The 13,098-nt window shown below is 38.3% G+C and overlaps 1 protein-coding gene across 1 annotated transcript in view; it reads right to left on the reverse strand.

The window, feature by feature from the left end:
* The window catches only part of LOC134813704 (armadillo repeat-containing protein 3-like), a 44,623-nt gene extending 32,335 nt beyond the window's left edge, over positions 1-12,288 (reverse strand). Inside the window, exon 1 of the mRNA XM_063821556.1 lies at positions 12,262-12,288. The gene's annotated coding sequence lies outside the window, so the exon portion shown is untranslated. The remainder of the gene's footprint in view (positions 1-12,261) is intronic.
* Between the last annotated feature and the right edge of the window lie 810 nt (positions 12,289-13,098).

The raw sequence follows: 13,098 nt of genomic DNA on the forward strand, positions 1-13,098 counted from the left end.
TGGCTGCTGCTGGAGAAATACCGTAGGGTAAACGATTCCACAATAACTGTCCTAAATGGGTGTTAATCGTTGTCAGTATTCTGTCTTCTTTCCTGATTGGGATGTTATTGTATGCAGCTCTAACGTCTAGTTTTGTAAACTGCTGTCCTCCCGTTACTTTGTTCAGGCACTCTTCTATAGACGGCAGTGGGTACTGCTGTGCTGCCATAGCAGGATTCAAAGTAAGGTTATACGAGCCACATATACGAGTCTTTTCTCCTTTGAACACGGGGACTATAGGTGTTCCCCAAGGGCTTGCTCCCTCTACCTTGGTTAGTGTTCCCTCGTTCAACATTCTTGTCAGCTCTTTCCCTACTTGATCCTTTTTCGCGTACGGCAAAGGTCTCACACCCAACGATTTTGGTTGAGCATCTTCTTTCAGCACTAGTTTTGCCATTGCTCCTTTGATGAGCCCCAGTCCTTCTTCAAAAATAGGACTGATTTTCAGCTCGTCTAAACTTCTCAAAGGTTTCTGAACTTCTTTCTTCTGTGTGACTGTTCCCTCGTTCATGGTTCTTTGATCACCCCTCTCTGAGGGTCTTTGTTCACCCCTCTCTGAGGGTCTCTGACTAAGAGGTAAAAGGGACACACAGGACTGGACTTCGACAGGACTAACATGGACATTACTAACATTCACAGACTTACTTACACATGGGGAAAAATCAAAACAAGAAGAAATAGCAGTCTTTGATCTCTTCAGTGTTGTCTCCAACCAGTCATCTCCTAAAAATCTGGTTATCCAAGATTGTCCCATTAATGATGGACATTTTCCTTCCACAATGAATAAGTCTAGTTTTGGAATCATCTTTCCATTGAATTCTACGTCGACTTGTGCTTTCGCCATCACTGGTAGTCTCTCATTGTTCGCTGCTCTCAGTCTTTTTGCCGAAGGTATAAGAGGAAGTAAATCTAATCCTACCTTAGACAACACATTACAACTAACAATACTTACGCTTGATCCGGAGTCAAATTCCATGTTCAAATCTCGTCCATTTAGTTTCACTGGCACTAACAGTTTTTCTGAGGAAGTATGGTTACAATTGAATTCAACAATCTCTTGATTGTCAATCAATTCTATAGAAGAAGAGTCATCACAAGCATCTAAATTTGAATCATCATACTCAATAACTGTGTCAAATTCAGAATAATCATCAGAGGGTAATAACTTCGAATAATCAAATTTGTCAATTTCAATCAATTCGTTTTCACTTTCTCTCACTCTAAACATATCTACTGATTTCTCCTCAACACAAACAAAAGCTATCTCGACGTCGCTCTCGTCATTCTCATCGGTCTCGGAAGATTCTTCAACATGGTGAGATTTATCACCTTTTCTGTACTTATAGTTCTTCTTAGTACCCGTGCAGTTTCTAGCAATGTGGTACTTCTCTTTGCACTTCCTGCATACTGTTTTACAGTCCTTGTGTTATGACTGCGCAATGTACACTTTTCACAGTACATTTCTCCTCTTGGTTTTAAACTACTTTCTTTTCTGAAATGCTTTGATTTCCTATCCGAAACCTTATTCACAGTTCCAGAAGTTCCACTGTTTCTGACAGTAACACTATTTTTCGACATATATTGAGCTTCTTCCACAGATTTCTCTAAAGTTGCTACATGCTCTCTCGCTGTTGCTAATGTTAAATCTGTTTTCTTCAGGAGTTTCGCTTTCACGCTTTCATCACACAGTCCAGCTATGAATTGGTCCAGCATTCTCGATTCCAACTCGTTCTCAAATTCACAGTCCATGGCAGTTTCGGTTAGTCTTTCGACGTACTCTGCCACACGCTCTCCTTTCACTTGAAAGATTCGGGTGAAGGCGTATCTTTGAGCGAATTTTGTTGGTTTTGGTGAGTAATGGTTACAAAGTTTCTGTTTTATTACTTTGTACTCCGTTGTGGTTATATCCTCTGGTTTTGCGAAGTGGTACGCTTTTTTGAACATTGCTGCGTCCATTGATACTATCAACATCTGAGTCCACTGTAGCTGTACATTCCGGTCGTTTCTCCTGTCTCGCTCTGTAGTCCAGGCGGTTCTTGCCTCTACATCTGCGTTCAGGTTCTCCGGTACAACTTCAATTACTGGCTCTACGATTGCTTGTTGATGTTTAACGAATACTTCGAATTGGGTGAACCACAACCTGATGTTGGATCCGATGTTGGTGGTCAATTTCTGGTCATACATCCGCGTCGCCATTGTTATGATTTGATATTTTATCTATAATTCGTGAGTTCTTCAGAGAATTGATACACTTGTTATAACTTGGACTTGAATCCTAGGCTAAGGATAGAAATGGTTAATAATCATTATATTGCATAATATTACAATTCACAACACCTCATAAAGGGAGTATGGGCAGTGGTACTTGATAATCTTAGAGAATTCTAAAATACAGTGATATTTGTACAAGTTTTGAGCCGTAAGAATTTTTAACCTATTAAAAATGGGTTTCGTATGCTCCTTTTCAAAATGTTTATGGCCTAGTATTTGCATGCCATATGGTCTAGTTCTTGCACATGTTGATTGTTTATCTAGATATGAGTCGAGATCACCAAAAAGGATTCTTATACAGTGCTTCTGTGTGATAAAAAGACTATCATTTGACCGTTCCTTGAGGACAACTCCCCAAACACTTATACCATAACTTAGATGTGATTCAAATAGAGCATTATATATTTTTAAATATAGTTCAGCAGGTATCGAGTGCCGAATTCTACAGATTGCACCAGTCATGGACCTCAGTTTTTTACGGATGTAGTGCATGTGGGCAGACCAGTTTAGCTTACTATCTATAACAACACCTAAGAATTTGGTATCCTTGACTTTAGTGATAACCTTACCATTGATGAATATTGATCTAGATTCATCTAGCAGGGTAGCAAATGGTCTAGTCCGTGCACAAGTGTCATCATATTCAGAGGCAGGTTTAAAATGGATGTAGCAGCATTTTGACATGTTGATATGAAGTAGATTACATTTCATATAAATCGAGACAGGTTTAAGCGGTCGCGCTAAATCACTCTACAGTCGATTCTTCCATTTTCACCACTTTTAGTTTCGCATTGGATAAGCACATGTTATACGCGCGCGTTACGTGTCAATCATATTTGATCCCGATTTCTTACTTTGGGTTTCAAACTTGCTTGTCGAGTTTTCGTCAATAATGAATAATCAATTATCATCCATGATTCATCATTGTCACTTGTGTAATACCTTGAAATCCTATAAGTTGAATGAATAGGTTTTTAAATTGTTGACATAGCATAGAAGGACTGTTGTCAGAATGTAAAATGATACAGAGCCGCCTTCAGAAGTTAAAATTGTTGAGCCGTATTTTCTAGTGTACTGTTTCGTATGACATATGAGTCGAGGTACAAATAGAATTTTTCGCTGGATCAAAATGCTGAGATTTTAATATAAAGCAAAGCCAAGTATCAATAAACTAGTTTAGATTACGCCTGATTGCTTGAGTCCTATTTAAAAATATTTTTGATATGTCATCCTAGAAGTAGAATCACAAATTTTGCATTCGTTTTAATTGTGTTTTTTTATGCGAAGAGCATATATTGTTTTTCCTTAAGCCAGCTGATCCAGCTATTGTAAAAGTCTACGGTCTTACTTTAGGAACACTGCGCTTCTTATTTGAATCATTAAATCTAGGCTGCATAAAATGATAGGTTTTCGGATTTTGACCTGAGCAGCCGAAACTGATATTATTATTATTGTTATCCATATAATATACTATTATCGATGTAGTTTAATAGACTATAAATTTATTATATAACCTGGTTTTATTTCCATAGAAGTGTTTTTACCAGTTACTTTAGTAAATTAACAAAATGTACGTCTCCACTCTGCAGTTCCGACTGCAATTCGAACTTTGCCGTCTAGAATCTAGTGTGAATATTATAGATATTTACAACAAATATTTTAATTATCAGGTTCATCAGCATGGGACAAGTTGCAGATCAACCGCCATATAGGTACGTACTACAAGTGTTCATTTATGACTCAGTAATACAATTAAACAACACGTTAACTTAAGAGTTGCAATTTGATTGATATACAATATCATGCGATAGTTTATTAAAAAACTTCGAAGGCTTTTAACTTGAATAACAATATCATTTTTAAAGCAAGGTTTGTAATTGAAGGCAAGCATATCGGTCTGTACTGATGTAAAGGATTTTTGTTCTCAGTTTCTATGAAATTGTACCATGTACATATTTTTACCTCGTTCACCCTTCCAGCTCATGCATCAAGGCTGATTCTTCATCCTCACACTTACACGCCTTCAATTAGTCACCACCTGGAACTTTATCATATATAATTATAATCACGTCATCGCCCCATCATCCCTTATGCATATTGTATAATTCTGCAAAATAAAACATGTTTTATTACTTATATGTTTGAACCAACTCCCTATCCCCTCCTAGATTATCAATTTTTCTCAATTTTTGCTACTTTTCAAAAGTTCAAAGAATCTTTTAATAAGCTTGAACCTCCCATAATATCTCTGGACAGTATAATGTATGTGTCCGGTGAACGAATCAATTCTCTCTCAAATTATATGTGTTCACTGTTCACTGTTCACAGTTTATTTGCGAAAAGTTTCTACTATCAGCTAATTTAATTTAATTACAACTTGTTTTATTTAACCTTCCCCAGTTTGGCTATGAAATAATTGATATCACCAAATAAAATCAGCCCACGTTAAGATTCACCGTTAATAAGTACAAAAAATGCATACTCACATTCCTACTCAGTGCACACTATGTATAATAACTGTTGCCAGATAAAACATTCAATGAGTTGCTTTAATTACAATTAATAAACGATGTGCAATGTATAATATTATATATAGATAACACCACCGCCTAAAAAGAGAAAGAGATCGCGGAAGAGGAACATCCTATGGTACAATCCCCCATTCAGTGCAAATGTTTCAACCAACATCGGAAGAAAGTTCTTCGCTCTTATCGATAAGCATTTCCCGAAAAACCTACCGTTACATAAAATCATCAATAGGAATACCGTGAAAATAAGCTACTGTTGCATGCCCAGTTTGGGAAGGATACTCAAAGGACACAACAAATCAGTCCTAGAGAAACAATCTGAAAAGAAAAAGGCTCCAGAAAAAGAGTGTAATTGCAGAGACGCCTCGAAGTGCCCCCTCAAAGGACAATGTCTGGCCAAATGCATAGTATACCAAGCAACCGTTAAAACGGCATCTAACAAGGAAACGGCCTATATTGGATTGACTGAAAACAGTTTTAAGACACGGTGGTACAATCATCGACAAAGTTTTAAGAATTCTAAGCACAGACTGAGTACCGAGTTATCAAAATTGATATGGGACCTCAAGGAGAAGATGATAGAATATAGCATAGACTGGAAGATTATTACTAAATCGAAAAAATATAAGGCTGGAGCGGGACATTGTGGCCTCTGCTTAGACGAGAAACTGTACATACTTAAAACCCCAGGCACTATTAACAAAAGATCAGAAATTATTTCTAAATGTAGGCACTCTAGGAAATTCTTAGTTAGACATATTTAGTTAGTATTTATTAGTAATTAGGATTTGTAGTTATTTATATAGGTTTAGTAGTATTGAGTAATTGTTAATTGTTAATTATAAAATTTGATAAAGGAGCACTGTGTTGTATTATGTTTGCCATTTTTATGTTAATTATGTCACTGAAGATTGCTTTTCAAACATGAAACTTATAGTTTGACAATTGCATAGTTTGCTTTGTACCGATATTTCATGCTCCTAGCTACAGCTAGTAGAGCCCTTTTTCTATAAGAGAAGAAAACCAGTTGTAGATAATACTATATATAGATAGCTTATGACTACATGTTTCCATGGTAAAATGGGTGGGCGACAATTAACCCTGACCCTGACCCTGACCCTGACCCTGACCCTGACCCTGACCCTGACCCTGACCTTGACCCTGACCCTGACCCTGACCCTGACCCTGATCCTGACCCTGATCCTGATCCTGATCCTGATCCTGATCCTGATCCTGATCCTGATCCTGATCCTGATCCTGATCCTGATCCTGACCCTGACTTTAAACTTTCCAGATAGTTACATGGCTATATATGAATATATGAAACATTTGACATGGAGTTGTAGACTGAGTTATGTGCCTCGCCGGGCTAAAGTAGTGGATGTCCTTGCTGTACGGCAAGTTAAACAAGGAACTGAAACTACTAGGTTCCGTACAGACTCAACTCTGCACCCATGTCAACATGTTCATTATATGCAAGCCTCTTGATTTATAAGACGGATAATCTGAGCAAGTTTGGGCAAATTTAAAATCTTAAATGGCTATATAAAAAGGCTTGTTATATTAGCCGGAGTTTAGCAGCTCTGAAACAACCTTATGATAGAGCGCACAAATATAGAGCAGCTGTTATGAACAGTCAACTAATAGCCATTTAACGGCCGTGATCATGTCGTTACGATAATACATAATAGCCGTCTCAGCTTTTTTAGCCGGTTAATTAGTTTACCGGCTTACGTAGTGGGAGATTTATAATTCGCATCGTTTTGTCGTTTTAGAACCTAGAAATAGTGCTCAAAGATGGCTTTGTGGTTAAGTTTTGTAGTTGGAAAGTGTTTTTAATGTAGAGTACTAGGAGCTCTGAGGATTTATTATTCGCATCATTTAGCCGTCTCATAACCTAGAAATGGTGCTCAAAGCTGGTTTAGTGGTTAAGTTTTGTAGTTGGAAAGTGTTTTTAATGTCGTGTTCGGTGTTTTATAACTCCCGACATGGCTGCACAACAGTCTCCCTTAAGAACACTTTCCACTGTTAATACAAATTATCATTTACGATCGTTGTTCTACCAATCTGCCTTAATAAATTCGTTCATGAATTCATACACTGTAAGTGTAGACTGTATTATTAGTGCCGTACATTTGATTAGCAATTTACTGGGCATGCGACTTAATTGTGCCATGATGTTGATAGTTGCCAAATTTCGGTAACAAATTAGGACTTAATTTGAGTTTACTGCACGCGCGATGAATAATTTGTGTTTATAGAGATCTGCGGCGCGTTATCAGGTTAACCAATCAAGTCACGGCGTTTTCGTCACGTGACAGTCGACTGTAGAGTGATTAATTATCATCCATGTTTAAGCACTAAGTTGGCTTTTTTGTATGTTGCTTCTCTAGACGGTCCTGATATGAAGATATTAGTGTCATCAGCATAAAGTACAAATTTCACTTCACTGTCTGAAAAACAGTTTACTATATCGTTCATATACAGTAGGAAGAGTAATGGCCCTAGAATTGACCCTTGAGGAACCCCGAATTCCACATCCATTGTTTCTGATGGTACATCGTTATACATCACATACTGCTTTCTGTTAGTCAAGTAGCTTTTTAGTAAAGTTAGTGCTGTGCCCCTAATACCATAGGAATTTAGCTTGCTTAGAAGAATATTGTGATCAAGGGTGTCAAAGGCTTTGCTCAAGTCTATGAATATGCCTAGGACATGTTTATTGCTAGCCAGGGACTTTGTAACAGAGTCTATAGATTTGTGTAGAGCATGGGCGGTAGAATGGCCTTTTCTAAATCCAAACTGCGAGTCTGTTAGTACACCTTTAGATGTGAAGAAATTATAGAGCCGTTTGTAAATGACCTTCTCGAAAATTTTTCCAAATAAAGGTAATATTGATACAGGCCGATAATTTTCAATACATTCCTTATTGTCTTTCTTGTAAATAGGAATAACTTTACCAGTTTTAAAAATACTTGGGAATGTTCCACTTTGTATACATATGTTGTAAAGCCTAGCCAAGGTACCAGCGATGAGCTTTGCCGATTTTTTTACAACGATTATAGGTATGTCACTTGCCTTGCCATTTTGAAAATCTCTGATGACCTCGATAATCTCATCTTCATTAGTTTCTTCTAGGTATATGGAGTCGGACACTGAATTAGACATGAATTGAGCAAATGATTCTACTGGTTCCAGAGAAATACTATTGTTCGACAATACATTTCTATTGAGATTGCTTGCAAGAGATGTAAAGTATTCACAAAATTTGTTAGCAATTATTCGTCTGCAAGTAATTCTCTGGCCATCTATGACAAAATCGTCCTTACATCTAGACATATTCTTACCACGGAGTTCATTGATAACTTCCCAGGTCTTTTTTGAGTTCATGCTGTACTTCTCGAATTTTCTAGTATAGCACATAGCTTTTGCCATATTTATTGAGTTTTTGAGAAACTTGTCGAATTCCTTGTAGCAGATGTGCTTGTTTTGATCCCCGTCAGGTAGTTTTAATGTACAAGTCTTCTTCCATTCGAAATACAGCCTAGCTTTCTTGTCTATGGAATTAATTAGCCCCTGGGTAATCCAAGGGTTAGTTATGCTGTTGCGTTTAGTGGTTCTAGGAGTAAGAAGTTTGCAAGACAAATCTATCTTTTCTTGAAATAACTGCATGAAAGAGTCAAATGTGTCACAGCTGTTCTGGAACCTATCTATATCGTTTTCTATTTCAAGACAGAGCTTCTCTAGGTTAGCATTACTATAGTCGTAGTGTATGGTAATTTTGTCTGGTGAATCAGGTTTAGGCACAGAGTTAGGGGGAAGCTCAACTAGAGTGAATACAGGGTGATGGTGGGAGATATTATCAGATATCACACCAGAAATAAGGGATTGGTCTACTACATTGGTGTGGATATTGTCGATACAAGTCCTGGAACAGCCAGGCATTTGGTGTGTTGGTACTGATATGGTTGGTGTGAAGCCGTTGTTGAATATTATTTTCTTGGAATTTGTCCTCTGATGGAGATGGGTCTTTCAAAATGTTGACATTGAAATCACCAAGAATGTATACTTTTTTGCCATTCAATTTTGAGAGAATACGTTCATATGCTTCGTTGAACAGTTCAAGTGATGCGTTCGGGGGACGGTAGATAACCCCTACAACAGTTGGGTCTTGCAAGCTAGTGATAGATACAAATAGTGATTCTATGTGTTCATTACAGAGAGATAAGCCAGTAATCTTGTTAAAGTTAAGGGAATCGTGCAGGTAAAGACACACTCCTGACCCTTTACTCTTGAACTGGTTTTTCTTTTGACAAAAGTAACGTGATTGATAACAGGAGGAGTATCCGTTAAGCTGATACAGGGCTCCATTTTCGGGATTGGTGTTTGTTTCTGCAAGGCCGATAACAGAGAATTTGTGGTCGATACAAGACAGCTCAACTGCAAAGTTGTCAAAGTTGGATGCATTTCCATCAATGTTAAGAAATAATTTGGACAAATATTTAACTGATTTTTTAGGTAGGATGGTGGCATTCAACTCTTTTATGGAGAATGTTTTGCAATTTTCAAGAACCTTTGAGCTATTGTAGATAGATTCTATATAATTGACTGGCTCATCATCAATGAGGCCATTGTTTGCAAAGTGGGGAGCTTGGTAGAAAGGGTTGTACCGAACAATATCATTGGCATCAGTGCATATTTTGCAGTATGTTCCATCTCGAAATTTGACTATGTTATCATCAGTTTTGCATTTTTTGTGCATTATTTTGTCACACATCTGACAAATTATGAATGGATGTCCAGCACGCACAGGTCTATTGCAGCAGCAGCAAATTTCGCATATTAGTTTGACTATCATGACTGAAGTACAGATCTACGGGGACGTGGGGAAAATCTATTTTGGGCCTTGGCAACAGCACTGAACAACCTCCCATCAACGGGGCTACCTAGGATCTTATGGGCAATTGCCCGAGAGAGTTTAAAGATACCGTTTGATCCAAGGTGGATTGGGTCATCCGGCTTCTTGTATCTACAGAACTGCTTGTTCAGTAGACCCTCTTCATCGACAAAACTATCAAAATCTAAAGTTCCTATCCTAGTGTTAGTATTACAGTAACCAAATAATAAACTATTAAATTCCATGGCTCTGTCATTCAGCCAGGAGGACCTAGTTGGTAGGATGGGTGAGACTATAACTTTAGAATATGGACACAAATCACAAATATTCTTGAGCTTCTTCGTCAGCTCATCAGCCCAATGTTTAACATCACCCCCTCCCCTTTTAATATTATTTACACCACAGTGTACTACAACGTTCTTGTATCCTACACAAATAGCAGGGTCTAACTGATCTATTGTGAAACATTCAACTCTTTTTCCAGGCAGTTTGTGACCAAATGTCCCTTTCCCTGCACCAAACCGGAGGAACCGGGTGTTTGAGTCACCAATAATCAATGTTGCATTGGTGCTGTTGCTAACATAACGGAACGTTATACTGAATCTTATGTCCCTCTTCTCAGTGCTCTTATCTATTCTGTGGTCCCAGAGGAACTGGGACTGCTTGCTCATGATATAAAGACTGCGTCCCTCTATCGTCTCAATGACTTCCCCATTTGTTGAGCCTTTCATTGAGAACTTAACCGAGCACTGGCTTCCTAAGGATACTGTGAAAATCGAACTGTCGTGCACAAGAGAGTTCTCGTTGTCCGAGTGTTTGGGGAGAAAGCTGCTCTCATCATTGTACCGGTTGATCAAGCATTGATTAATAACTGTACCAGGGCAATGCTTCTTTATTCTTGAGGCAAGTTCAACAAGAACATCGGGGAGGTCTTCTGATTTGGGCTTAGCAGCTTTTGCCCCAGGGTAATCATATGGTTCTCCAAAGCTTATAACTCCATGCCCATTTTCTGAGTTACAGTCAAAATCATCTTTCTGTTGATCAAGGAAATTTAAGAGCTCAGAGTTCAAGGTGGTATCAATGAATTCTGGTACATAAGACATAATGTGCTTGGACTTAGGTTCGTCTGCACTTGAAGGCTTCTGTGCATCCAGTAGGAGTTGTTCATGGTCTGATTCGCAGGCTGCTGGTGACCCTATGTTAAAAGGAGGTAAGGCCAGGTCAGGAGTGGACACGTTGGAAGACCTACTGTTTTTGAAACAGTTAATATCAAGTTTAAGTTCAGCAAGCTTGGAGTTGATGGAGTCAAGAGTCCTAAGATGGCTATCGTTGTCTTTCAAGCTTTTGATGGATATTTGGATGGCTTCTAAAGACTTGTGTATAGAGCTTCCGTCAGAGATAGTATGACCCATTGGAATGGTGGAGGGAGCTGACAAGTATGACGGGGACTTAACGTCGTGGTCACATTTCTTGCCACTAACAACAGCACAAACATTTTCAGCAAGGCCAAGCAAGGATAGGAGACCCTCTGCCAGGGTGGCTTTATTAAGAGAGGAACAACCCTTAACCATAGATGGCGTTATGATTCCAAAGTTGTTCACTTCAACTTTCAAAAGGTTAGAAATGTTAAGCTTGATGATATCTATCTCTGAGCGCAGGCTCTGCGAATGAGTTAACAAAAAGTTGTCGAAGGGGGCAGACTCATTTGAAAAGAAACTAATAAGGCTGCTACAGTTTTTATTTTCCTCTGATTCATGAAGTATTTTGTCGACGTCGTTCAGTACTTCATCAATATCGGCAATGATATTTGTAGCGGGTGTAGTCTGGTCCGGAACCGTAGCGGGTGTAGTCTGGTCCGGAACAGGTTGTGGACTCTCACACTTTTCTGGGTGAGTGTCGTTAGATGTATCAATCATGGCGTAGAAGCGTTGAGGGTACCAGACAGACCAGGGGGCACCTTCACGTCCAACCAGCACACCCCCTGAAAAGAAAGAAGAGCAGATAGCAGTTTCGAATATTCTGTATTGGAAGAAAAAATCCAGTTTACAACAATGAAAGTGTAAACGGGATTAGTCAAAATGATTCAAAAGAAAGATTGAAAAATTGAACAGACTGACGGACTACGACACATGGGACAAAAGAGTGAGTGCGTATGAAAAATATGAGGTGGTTGGACTGGCAAGCCCTATCATTGAATCAGAATACATTACATATATAATCCATAGGCCACATAATATGTCAGCCTGTTCTTGGAGCACAGCCCCAAAAGTTATCAGAAGTGATGTTCAAGTTTAAAGTTTAAAATTCTTTCAACACTATCTACACATTAATCAGGGTTGTCCAACTGTCCAATTGTGGATTGTGGTGTGAATGGAGTTATACATTGCCAAACAGAAACATTATTCACTACAACTACTTAACTTCTTAACAGGTTAAGAGTGCCAGTCTTCTGTTTCAGCACCCCCTGGACCATCATAGTACCCCCGATGCAGTTAACTTTAGCAAGCCATGGACATATTGGACATCCTCAATAAATGTAATAGATTTGTAGTGTTGTAATTAGTTTAAAATAGTTGTAAATAGTATTTGCAACAGTCAGGCAGCAGCAGTTAGCAACAGTCAGTAGCAGTTATAAGCAGCAGTTTCTTTGCACTTTAGTCTCCCTGTGAGCAGTCAGCAGCAGTTTTTGCACGTACTTTAGTCTCCCTGTGGCCAAATAAAAATACGAGCTAAAAACCATTGGCGCACGGCTTTATATATTTATTAGTAGTATAATATACGTCCAATTCCATTTCACATCTTCCATAATTAACAGGATCTTAAACAGGATTAACATAAACGGGATTAAACAGGATTAAACATTAATTTTTCAATGAAAGCCCTAACACTCACGTTTTGATTAATATTATACATCAATAGAGAAATAAATAAATAAATAATGTGCAAGTGTTCTTAAAATTCAAATTTTAAAAATCATTTAAATTTAACTTCGTCACATCTTGGTCAAAAGAGAAACAAGTGCAAATATAATAATTTAATTCCGATCCCACGAGCATCGTTCCATAATAATATGATATCGTTCCATAGTAGTATGACATGATGATATGAATTAGTAACCGAATATCAACAGTTCAGTAACCGAATATCAACAGCCTAGCTAGAATGAAAGGTAAATATTAAAACGAATTAGCCCTAGCACTTAGAAACACTCCAGACAGTGGCGTAACTTAGGGCCCCGCAGACCCCGCTGTGCGTATGAGGGGCGCAATTTTCCTGAATTTTAGGCCCTTTCACTGAAAAAACGCCTTATTTGTGTATTTTCCTGTCCAATTGAAAATTGAGCGGGGGGCGCCAACACACAAA

Source organism: Bolinopsis microptera, chromosome 4, assembly GCF_026151205.1.
Source record: "Bolinopsis microptera isolate Bmic1 chromosome 4, MBARI_Bmic_1.0, whole genome shotgun sequence".
Taxonomy (NCBI): Eukaryota; Metazoa; Ctenophora; class Tentaculata; order Lobata; family Bolinopsidae; genus Bolinopsis; species Bolinopsis microptera.